Source organism: Hypanus sabinus, chromosome 19 (assembly GCF_030144855.1).
Source record: "Hypanus sabinus isolate sHypSab1 chromosome 19, sHypSab1.hap1, whole genome shotgun sequence".
Taxonomy (NCBI): Eukaryota; Metazoa; Chordata; class Chondrichthyes; order Myliobatiformes; family Dasyatidae; genus Hypanus; species Hypanus sabinus.
In genome coordinates, this window is record NC_082724.1 from 14,986,828 (window position 1) to 14,999,037 (window position 12,210).

General features: G+C 44.3%; 1 protein-coding gene across 1 annotated transcript in view; it reads left to right on the top strand.

The window, feature by feature from the left end:
* Positions 1-12,210, top strand: part of slc6a11b (solute carrier family 6 member 11b) — a 186,711-nt gene that overhangs the window by 35,712 nt on the left and 138,789 nt on the right. The gene's annotated exons all lie outside the window — the stretch shown is intronic.

Consider the following 12,210-nt stretch of genomic DNA (forward strand, 5'->3'; position numbering starts at 1 on the left):
ATTTGGCAGGTAGGTTTAAAGATAATCCCAAGAGGTTCTTCAGATACCTTAGTAGTTAAAGAGTGATTAAAGGGAATATAGTTTCTCTTAAACACTATCAGCGCTACCTATGTGTGGAGCCACAGGAAGTGTCTGAGATTTTTAATATTTGTTTCTCCTTGGCGTTACTAAGGTGAATATCACAGATGCTGAAGGAATTAGGGTAATAAGTAAAGAGTCTTGGATTGTATGTATGTTATGGGGAAAGATGTATTTGCAGCCATGAAGTACATTAAGGTAGGAAAGTCTCAGGGCCTAACCAAATGCACCACTGGACTTTATGGGAGGCCGGGGAAGAAAGGATGGAGACCCTTGCAGAGATATTTGCTTCGTCATTGCTTCGGCAAATTTCCAGAAGACCGGGGGGTGGTGAACGTTTCATTGTTCAAGAAAGCTAGCAAGGGCAGGCCAGGGAACTACAGGCTGGTGAGCCTGACTTCAGTTGTTGGGAAGTTACTGTGTAGGAAGTCATGTCTGACAAATCCTTTGGTGTTTTAGAAGAGAGGATAGATAAAGGTAGGGTAGTTGATGTTGTCTATATGGTTTACCCATCCTTTGGCAAGGTCCCGCATGGAAGGCTGATCTCCAAGGTTAGGTCACATTGGTGCATTCAAAATTGGATTGATAATAGGAAGCAGAGAGTGATAGTTGAAGGTCGATTCTCTGACTGGAGGCCTATGAGTAGTGCGTTGCCCCACGAATCAATGTTGGGGCTTCTGTTGTTCATTATTTATGTAAGTAACTTGGATATGAATCGATATGGCTTGATTTCACAAGTTTGCTGACACTGTTTCAGAAAAATAAACAGCTTCATGTATTGCTGCTAATTTTTTAAAGGCGCTGCTATGGTAAACTTTCAGAATTAATTTATAATACATTAATACTTCACATGCTCTCGATCTCCTCACCAATTTTCACTTCCCTGACCCTGATCACCTCATTCTCATCATGGATGTCTGGTTCCTATACACACGTATCCTCCATCAAAAAGGCCTTAACTTCTTTCTCAACAAAAGGCCCAAACGGTTCTGCTTCTGTCTGGCAGAACTGGATCTCACTCTCAACAATTTCTCCTTTGTCGCCTCCCACTTTCTCCAGACTCAAGTGGTAACCATGGACTCTAGCTATGCCTGCCATTTTTTTTGGCTACATAGAAAAGTCCATGTTCCAAGCCTTCCATGTTAATGCTCCCCAACTCTTCATCTGCTACATTGACAACTGCATTGGTGCTGCTTCATGAGCCCATGCTGAGTTTGTCAATTTTATAAACTTTGCCTCCAACTTCCTCCCTCCCCTTAAATTCACTTGGTCCATTTCAGACATCTCTCTCCCCTTCTTTAATCTCTCTGTCTCCATCTCTGGAGATAAACTGTCTACCATCATTTTTTTTTAAGCTACCAATTGCTGTGGCTATCTTGACTATACATCTTCCCTTCCTGTCCCCTGTAAAAATGCTATTCCCTTTTCTCTGTTTCTTCATCTCCAAAATATCTGTTCCCAGGATGAGTCTTTCCTTTCCAGGAAATCAGAGATGTCCTCTTTTTTCGAAGAAAAAGGTTTCCCTTCCTCCACCATTGATGCATTGACCTGCATCTCCTCCATTTCCTGGACAATTGCGCTTATCTTCCAACCGCCTTAACAGGGATAGAGTTCCTCTTGTCCTCACCTACCACCCCATGAGCCTCCACATCCAACACATCATTCTCTGCAACTTCCATCATTTTCAATGGTATCCTATCAGCAATCACATCCTTACCTACCCCTCCACCCAACTCTGCCTTTAACAGAGATTGCTTCTCCTGTGATTCCCATGTCCGTTCGTCCCTCCCCACTAATCTTCCTCCTGCAAGCGACAGAAAAGCTGCGCCTGTCCATTCACCTCCTCCATTATGTACATTCAAGGCCTGAAACAGTCCTTCCAGTTGTGTCTGGTGCTCCCCATGTGGCTTCCTCTACATTGCAGAGACCCAATGTAAATTGAGGGACTGGTTTGTCGAGCATCTCTGCTCCATCCGCCAAAAGTTCAATTTCCTTGTGGCCAGCCATTTTAATTCCTATCCCTATTCCTGTTCTGACATGTTGGTCCATGGCCTCCTCCTCAGTGTGTAGGAGCAACAGTTCATATTATGTGAAGAAGTATCAGCTTCTCCTTCCACTTACATTTTTCTCTCAGCCTTTCCATTGCTTTTATTCTCCACTCTGGCCTCATACCCCTTCTCCTCACCTACCTATTACCTCCCCCTGGTACCCCACCGTCTTCCTTTTCTCCCATGGTCCACTCTCCTTTCCTATCAGATCTCTCTTTGTTCAGCCCTTTATCTTTTTTAGCTACCTGTCTTCATCTATCACCTTCTAGCTAGTCCTCCTTCCCCTCTCCCTGCCTTTTCATTCTGGCATCTCCCCCGTCCTCTCTGGTCCTGACGAAGAGTCGGCCCGAAACATCAACTGTTCTTTCATTTCCGGAGATGCTGCCTGACCTGCTGAGTTCCTCCAGCATTCTGTGTGTCTTCCATCTGCAGAATCTGTTGTGTTCAGAATTAATACTTGCCTCGCAATTAGGATTGGTTGACGTGGTGATGCAGCTGTTGGTGTTCTGACCTGTTGGTTTGTGAGACCCTGATTCAGTCCTGTCGTTGGCTATGTGGAGTGTCCACATTCTGCCTGTGACCGTGGATTCTGGGTAGGTGCTCCTCTTTCTTCCTCTGTGTTAGTGTGTCAGTGGTTTAACGTAAATCACCCCTCAGTGAGGTTGAGTGCCAAAATGAGTAAAATAAATGAGTTGAAGGGTACGGGAGCGGTATTAAGGTTCAGAGAAATAAGGAGAGGGAGCATGGGGCTTATGGGATTGTCCTGCTGGGAGTCCATCCTAATGTCGGTCTGTTGTCTCTTCACCTGTAAGTAAACTATCACTGCCCCAAGTACAACCCACGCACAGCAGACCACAGTGAAAACAACTCCAGCTGTCGATTCCTTCCACCTTTATATTTGTCCTGTTTCTCCCACATCGGAAGAAACCTTCCTTGCCTTGATGCCAGCAGCTCAGATTGGCTGCGTTCTGAAGGGTTTTAGAAAACACGCCATAATCAGCCTGATGGATTCAATGAGCCATAAAGGAACACTGAAGAAAGGGAGAGAGATGTGTGAAAAAAAAAAGGAAAGAGCTACATTGTAATGGCCTAAGGAAAAGGAGCTGGGCAGCAATGATTATATCTCCTGAAGTGTCTTTTGTTTCAGTGTGCAGTAACAGCAAAGAATGGCCCTTCAGGGAGAGCCATTAATAGTAGGGCAAAGATTGATCTCTGTATTCACAGGAGGGAAGAAGGACGTTCATGAGATGCATGCAGAGTTCCTGCACTCCAACCTCCCCTGTGTGAGGAATTAAAGCAGCCAGTGAAAGTATTTTTCTCTCTCTCTCTGCTGAGATCCAAGCATTCAAGGCAGTCAGTACCCAGGCAGCTTGCTGGATGTCTTTGTATTTGTGGTTGGAAAGGCTTTGCATACTTGTTGACTGAGGAGTAAGCAGTAAACTGCTCGTATGAGGCTAATAACTCAAAGGCTTAGCAGAATATTAGTCTAAAATAGAATTATACAATAACATCATTATGATTACAGGGGATGTGAAGAAAAGCTATTGATCATTCCTGTAAGCAAAGTCAATCAGGACCTTCAATGCTAATTGGATGAGAGTTTTGCAGGATTACAGGGAAGATGGTTTGGGAATTGGGGCTGATTGGAATGCATCGCTAGCTGGCATTGACTCAATGGGTTGAATGGCCTACTTTTCTGCGTCAATAAATCTAAACGGGGCTCTGAAAACATGGGTAATAATTATTTTCTAACTTGAAGAACTTATAAAAACAAAACAATGTAGACTATAAAACTATAACATTCCGTGTAACAGTGAATTAATAGTGCAGTTTTTTAATAAATTCATTCACTATGTCTCTAAAAGAAAGGAAAGCTACTCAATTAAGTATATTTGAAAGAGGGAATGGTAGGGGATTCCACAGCTGTTTGATGCCTTCTCTGCTGTTCGATTGGTGCCGATCCTGAGCCTCATGCTCACCTTGTTTCCTGGTCCGTAAGTCCATGATTTCTTTAATGACCACACTCCGTCGATCTCAGCTTTGAGTTACTTGACGGTTAAGCATTTGCAGTTGTCCGCTGTGCAGAATTCGAAAGACCTCCAAGAAAGTCTTTATTTTTATTGCAGTATGAAATGGCAGGTCCAAGAGATCGATGACTTTTGCTTACCATATTGATTTCAGACAAAGCAACAGAGGCTAGAGTCACAAGAAAGTTCAAGAAAAGTTTTACTATGACAACTTGATTAGAGGTATTCCATCTTTGGCAATGAATAGCAATGAGATGCTTGATCTCTGAAAATATTAGGGTTCTTGATTGTGATTGATTAGAATAATAATATTTTGTTGCTTTGCAAGTCAATTTATGATGGAAGGTGTAAGGCCAAGTGAAGGAGCTCATTAGATATTGTTAGTGAAGTTTACAAAGCTGGTTTAGAAGGGATTACCTCAGTAAATGTAGCCTTCTGTAATGCTCAGTAATGTATATTAATGTATATTTTATATGAACAAGAATATTTGTGATCACCCATCCAACAGCTGAGGGTTAGTTTTCAAAGTTCAAAGTAAATTTTATCATTTACGTACATATATGTCAACATATACAACCTGGAGATTCATTTTCTTGTGAGTATACTCAACAAATCTACAGAATGGTAACTATAACAGGATCAATGAAAGATCAACCGGAGTGCAGAAGGCAACAAACTGTGCAAATGCAAATATAATTAAATAGCGATAAATAATGAGAACATGGCGATGAAAAGTCCTCACAATGAGATCATTGGTTGTGAGAACGTTTCAATGATGGGGCAAGTGAATTTGAGTGTAGTTATCCTGATGGTTGTGGGACAGTAACTATTCTTGAACATGATGGTGTGACTCCTGAGGCTCCTGTACCTTCTACCCGCTGGCAGCGGTGTGACTGGGTGCTGGGGATCTCTGTTGGTGGATGCTGCTTTCCCATGATGGCATTTCATGTGGATGTGCTCAATATTGGGGAGGGTTTTACCCATCATGTACTGGGCCAAGTCCACTACTTTTTGTAGGATTTCCCATTTAGAGGTGTTTTGATACATTATACAAATACAAAGGTGATATGCAGTTCCACACTGCAGTCCAGTCCAGTCACTTTTTATTGTCATTTCGACCATAACTGCTGGTACAGTACACAGTAAAAATGAGACAATGTTTTTCAGGACCATGGTGCTATATGAAACAATACAAAAACTACACTGAACTACGTAAAAACAACACAGAAAAAACTACACTGGACTACAGATCTACCCAGGACTGCATAAAGTGCATAAAACAGTGCAGGCATTACAATAAATAATAAACAAGACAATAGGCACAGTAGAGGGCAGTAAGTTGGTGTCAGTCCAGGCTTTGGGTATTGAGGAGTCTGATGGCTTGGGGGAAGAAACTGTTACATAGTCTGGTAGTGAGAGCCCGAATGTTTCGGTGCCTTTTCCCAGATGGCAGGAGGGAGAAGAGTTTGTATGAGGGGTACGTGGGGTCCTTCATAATGCTGTTTGCTTTGCGAATGCAGCGTGTAGTGTAAATGTCTGCAATGGCGGGAAAAGATACCCTGATGATCTTCTCAGCTGACCTCACTATCCGTTGCAGGGTCTTGTGATCCGAGGCGGTGCAATTTCCGAACCAGGCACTGATGCAGCTGCTCAGGATGCTCTCAATACAACGCAGAATGTGACACTCTATGACAGAAAGGTGTTTGTATCAGACAGTCACAAGATGGGACAGATTGAGATCTTTTTCTACCTCTGGAGCCTTGGTGTATTCTCAATTTATTGATTAGGATTTGCCAAACTCGTTTGTGATTTGACAATTCAGCCCATAGCTATATAAGGGTACGGTAAAATTATACAGCATAGAAACAGGCTCTTTGACCCACCAAGTCAACAATACCCATCAACCACACTAATCCCACGTTATTCTAACTGAAGTCCAAACAGCTCTCCACACCAGGTTTTATACTCACCTAAACATAACAAGCATGTTACAGCAGCTGTCCACACCCCGGCAGCCCACATGTCTTTGGGAGGGGGAAGGGATCTGGAGCACCCAGAAATCCAAATGGTTAGTAGGAGAGTGTGCAAACTGCACCCGAGGCCAGAGTGCAACTGTGAGATAGAAGCTCCACACCTGAATCTGAAACCAGGCAAGCCTGACACTGTCAATTCGGTAACACTCTTGCAGGAAATTCACCATCATAATGGTCCCCATTCTCAGATATACTGCTAATAGATCTGTACTGGGAGTAAACTGAGTGCAAACATACAGGAGAAATGGTCTTGTCTAGTAAATTGAAGACAACAGGGTGAAGTGGTTAATTTTTGTAGGTCAAATATGATGGCAGAATATAGTTTTGACTCTTGGCAGTGTGGAGGATCAGGGGGATCTTGGGGTCCGAGTCCATAGGACGCTCAAAGCAGCTGCGCAGGTTGACTCTGTGGTTAAGAAGGCATACGGTGTATTGGTGGTTATCAATCGTGGGATTGAATTTAGGAGCCGAGACATAATGTTGCAGCTATATAGGACCACCTGGAGTACTGTGCTCAGTTCTGATTACCTCACCACAGGAAGGATGTGGAAGCCATAGAAAGGGTGCAGAGGAGATTTACAGGGATGCTGCCTGGATTGGGGAGAATGCCTTGTGAGAATAGGTTGAGTGAACTCGGCCTTTTCTCCTTGGAGCAACGGTGGTTGAGAGGTGACCTGATAGAGGTGTATAAGATGATGAGAGGCATTGATCATGTGGATAGTCAGAGACTTTTTCCCAGGGCTGAAATGGTTGCCACAAGTGAACACAGGTTTAAGGTGCTGGGGAGTAGGTACAGAGGAGATGTCAGGGGTAAGTTTTCTTTGCAGAGAGTGGTGAGTGCGTGGAATGAGCTGCTGGCAACAGTGGTGGAGGCAGATACGGTAGGGTCTTTTAAGATACTTTTGGATAGGTACACAGAGCTTAGAAAAATAGAGGGCTATAGGTAAGCCTAGTAATTTCAAAGGTAGGGACATGTTCGGCACAACTTTGTGGGCCGAAGGGCCTGTATTGTGCTCCCCATTTTCTTTATGGGGCCCCTGCCCCCTCCTTCTTCAGTTCTGACGAAGGGTCTTGGCCCGAAACGTTGACTGCTCGTTTCCACGGATGCTGCCCGACCTGCTGAGTTCCTCCAGCATGTTTGTACGTGTTGATTTGACCACAGCATCTGCAGTGTACTTTGTGTTTGCTTTTGGGGAGGAGGTAAAACCGAGCAGTGCGGGGTGTGGGAATTATGAGTTTTTTAGCTGAGGATGGAAGGTCTCCAGAGTTGATAAGGGCAGTGATGGTATGGGAGACAATGGTTTGATGCTTTTTGGTGGGGTCCTGTTCCAGGGTTAAGTAAGAGCAGGTATCAGAGAGCTGTCGTTTGGCCTCAGTGAGGCAGAGGACCGTCCGCCAGACTACTATGGCACCACCTTTGTCTACGGGTTTGATGGTGAGGTTAGGATTTGTGTGGAGAGAGTGGAGGGCAGTGCATTCAGAGAAAGTGAGGTTGGAACAGGAGAGGAGTGGTGAGATTGAGACAGTTGATGTCTCGGTGACAGTTGGAGATGAAAAGATCAAGTGCCGGTAGAAGGCCCGGTGGGGGTGTCCAGGAGGAGGAGGGGGTTTGAAGAAGGGAGAAGGGGTCATCAATGCGGGGAGGGGAATCCTTGTTAAAATAGTAGGCTCGGAGACACACCTTCTTTATGGGGCCCTGGCCCCCTCCTTCTTCAGTTCTGACGAAGGGTCTTGGCCTTGGTCTTGCTCATTTCCACAGATCCTGCCCGACCTGCTGAGTTCCTCCAGCTTGTTTGTACGTGTTGCTTTGACCACAGCATCTGCAGTGAACTTTGTGTTTCCTGTATTGTGCTGTAGGTTTCCTATGTTTCTATGTTTCTAACATATATAATACGCAATCAAAAGGAAGAACTACCATAAACACAAGAAAATCTGTAGATGCTGGAAATCCAAAGCTGGGAGGAGGCTGGGAGAACTCAACAGGTCAAGCAGTATCTATGGAAAAGAGTAAACAGTCGACATTGAGGCCGAGACTCTTCATCAGGACAGGAAAGGAAATGGATAAGTGAGAGTAAGAAGGTGGGGGGGGGAGGGAGAAAGATGTACGAGGTGGTAGGTGACAGGTGAAACCGGGGTGGGGGGGGGAGGTGAAATATGAACTGGGAAGTTGATTGGTGAAAGAGATAGAGGACTGGAGAAAGGGGAATCTTATTGGAGAGGACTGAAGACCATGGAAGAAAGGGGAGGGGAAGGAGCACCAGAGGGAGGTGACCAGCAGGTAAGAAGAGAAGGTGTGAGATGGAAATAAGAATGGGGAGTGTTTCACTTCATCCCCCTCTCTCTCTCCTGGTTCCACCTGCCACCTTGTACCTTTTCCTCCCCTCCAGCACCTCCTTAGTCTGACTTCTCATCTTCCTGATGAATAGCCTCAGCCCGAAATGTTGACTGTTTACTCTTTTCCATGGTAGAGCTACCGTACACTGATCTGTAATGTGTCATGTTTCATAAGAAATTCCTAAGGAATCGTTATTGGCTCATAGGTTCATAGTTATCCAGCACAGAAGCTGTCCCTTGGCCCCAACTCATCCACAGTAACAAAAATGCCAACCTAAGCTAGTATCATTTATTTACATGTGGCCCCATATCTCTCTAAACTAGAGGTTCCCAACCTGAGGTCCAGGGACCCCTCAGTTAATGGTAGGGGTCCATGGCATAAAAAAGTTCGGAACCCCTACTCTAAACCTTTCCTATCCATGTACCCATCCAAATCTTTTTTGAAGTTGCTATTGCACCCACACTGACCAGCTCCTCTGGCAGTTCATTCCACCTACTCAATACTTTCTAGGTAAAAAGCCCACCACTCGGAGGCCCTTTAAATCTTTCCCCTCTAGTTTTAGTAGTGATAAATGTGGGCTCACTTTTAACGTATAAGAAAAGCTTGGACAGGTACGTGGATGGAAGATGTATGCAGGGATATGGTCCAGGTGCAAGTCAGCGGGAGTAGGCAGAAAAATGGTTTGGCACAGCCAAGAAGGGCCAAAAGGCCTGTTTCTGTGCTGTAATGTTCTATGGTTCTACTTCCCTATCCCAGGAAAAGGATAGTGGCCATTCTTCTAATGCATGCCCCTCATAGTTCTATAAACTTCTATAAGATCACCCTCAGCCTTCCTCATTCCAAAAAGAGCAGTACCAACCTCTCTACTATCTCCTTATTACTCAAGCCCTCCAATCTAAACAAAACCCTCCTGAATCTTTTCTGTAGTCTCCAGAGCTTAATCACATCCTTCCTTTTTTTATACTTTGAGTGTTTTATTTAGCTCAGAAGATGCATGGCAGCTGTACCCACTGCCTGTGTTCCCTCTTCCGTGTAGTGACAAATTCACTTTAGGATGCGATCTAAAAAATCCATAGGTATGTTACATGGGCAAAAAAAAATCTTATCAAGGAACAACCCATTCGCGCATGTCTGTCTTCATTCTATCCACCTGCCACTCCTCACCATTATCTCCTTACCTGCCCATCACCTCTCTCTAGTACTCTTCCCCCTCCCTTTCTGCCATGGCTATCTATCCTCTCCTATCAGATTCCTCCTTCTCCAGCCCTTTATCTCTTTCAGCAATTGACTTACCAGCTCTTTACTTCACCCATCTTCCACTCACAATCTCACTTTGTACTTCTTCCTCCCCTCCCTCCACCTTCTGACATTGATTTCTCAACTTTTCTCTGGTCCTGATGAAGGGTCTCAGCCAGAAACATCGAGTCCTTGCTCCTTTCCATTGATGTTGCCTGGCCTGCAGCATTTCGTGTGTGTGTTGCTTTGATTTCAGCATCCACAGAATTTCTCTTGTTTATGATTCAAGGAACAATGTAGATTTGGTCAGAACTATTCAGTATTAAAACTATAAAATTAAACTTTTAACAGACTGGGTGAACTTTTGTTTGTTGTGAGGTTGTTCAAGATCACTGGCAAACAGCTCTCAATGGTGGACAATTGTTAGACTGTGAATTTCTATCGAATGAAATAGAATATTAGTCTTTTTACTGGGTGATGTGACACCACCCTGTACCTTATCCACAATGAATGGAGGTTGAAGATTCATCAAAGACTCTAAATAATGTTGTATAATTCCTTACAGATAAATCTATTTCTGATTCAATTCACCATTTTCCTATTGTCTGGTAGCCAGAACTACACACAATACTCCAAGGACAGTTGGACTAAGATTTCATATAACAATTACATGACAACCCAACTCTTGCGTTCTGTGTCACAGCTGATAAAGGTTAGGATGCCACGTGCCTTCCTTGCCACCCTATTTATTTGTGTGGCCTAGGGGTACAGGAACTATTGTATGTACTTGTACCCCATGTCTACTCTGTTCAACAGCACTCAATGAAAATAATGCACACTGCAGAGAGGAAGTCCTAAAGCCTGTAGAGAGATCTTGCTCGACCAGGTAAGTGGGCCAAGGGATGGCATGTAGAGTTAAATTCAGAATGGGGTGCCATGTTCCATTTTGGATAATCAAATTGAGGTAGGATTTTCGTAATGGATGGTAGAGGCCTATGGTGTGCTGATAGACCGAGGAGTACGGGAGCATCATTCCCCAAATGGGGCAGCATCGTGGAGTAGTGGTGAGCACAGCACTTTACAGTACCAGCGACCTGGACTCATTTCCTGCCACTGTCGGTAAGGAGTGTGTATGCTCTCCCCATGACCATATAGGTTTCCTGTGAGTGCTCCGGTTTTCTCCAAAGACATGCCAGTTGGTAGTTTATTTGGTCATTGCAAATAATCCCATGAGTAAGCTAGGGTAAATCAGGGGGTTTTAGGTGGCGTGGCTGAAAGGGTCAGCAGGGCTGTATCTCAATAAATAATAAAGAAATGAAAGAGGCATCATGGTTAGGTAAGGTGGTGAAAAATGCTTTTGGCATGGTAGCCTTCATCACTCAGGGCATTGAGACTAGAAGCTGGGAGCATACAAGACAACGACAAGGCCATACTTGGAGTATTGTGTTTGATTTCGGTCACTCTGATGTAGGAAAATGACATTAGGCTGGAAAGAGTGCTGAGAAGATTTATGTGGATGTTGACAAGATTTGAGAAATTGAATTATAGGGAGAGATTGGGCAGGCCTGGACTTTATTCCTTACAGCATCAGAGACTGAGGGATAATCTTACAGGGGTGTATAAAATCATGAAGGCCTCAGAGAAGGTATTTTTCCCAGGCTTGGGGTATCATGAACCAAAGGGCATAGGTTAAGCTGAGAAGAAAAAGATTTAATAGGAACCGAGGGGCAATTTCTTCACTCAGGGTGTGGTACTTGTATGGATTGAGCTGTCAGAGGAAATGCTTGAGACAGGTTAATAAGAATATTTGAAAGACATTTGGACAGGTACATGGATAGGAAAGATTTAGAGTCCCAAAGGTGGGCAAATGGGACTAGCTTAAATAGGTATTTGATCTATCTGTCTTCCCTCTGTAATGCTTCATGACCCTCCTACCCTGCAGGGCCCTGGCATTCACTGTGCAAGTCCTGAACTGGCTTAACTTCCCAAGCTCCAACGCTTCACACTGGTCTAAGGTACCTTCCGTCTGCCATTCCCCTGCCCACTTTCCCAGTTGATCAATATCCTGCCGTGACCTTAGATGACTTTCTTCACTGTCCATCCTACCACCAGTTTTGGGATCTAGTGTAAGCTTATATTAGAAACATATTGATTTATCTGCAAAAATAGAATCATAGTCAAAGTCATAGAATACTATAGAGTACAGAGCCTCTTCAGCCCATCTAGTCAATGCTAAACCTTTATTCTGCCTAGTCCCATTGACCTGCCCTTCAACCATAGCCTTCCATACCCCTCCCATCCATGTATTTATCCAAACTTCTCTTAAGTGTTGGAATTGGACCCGCATCCACCACTTCCTCTGGCAGTTTCTTCCACACTCGCACCTCCGTCTGGCCGAAGAAGCTCCCTCCCGGTTCCCCTTGGCATGACACTATTATAGCTCGGGGCATTCC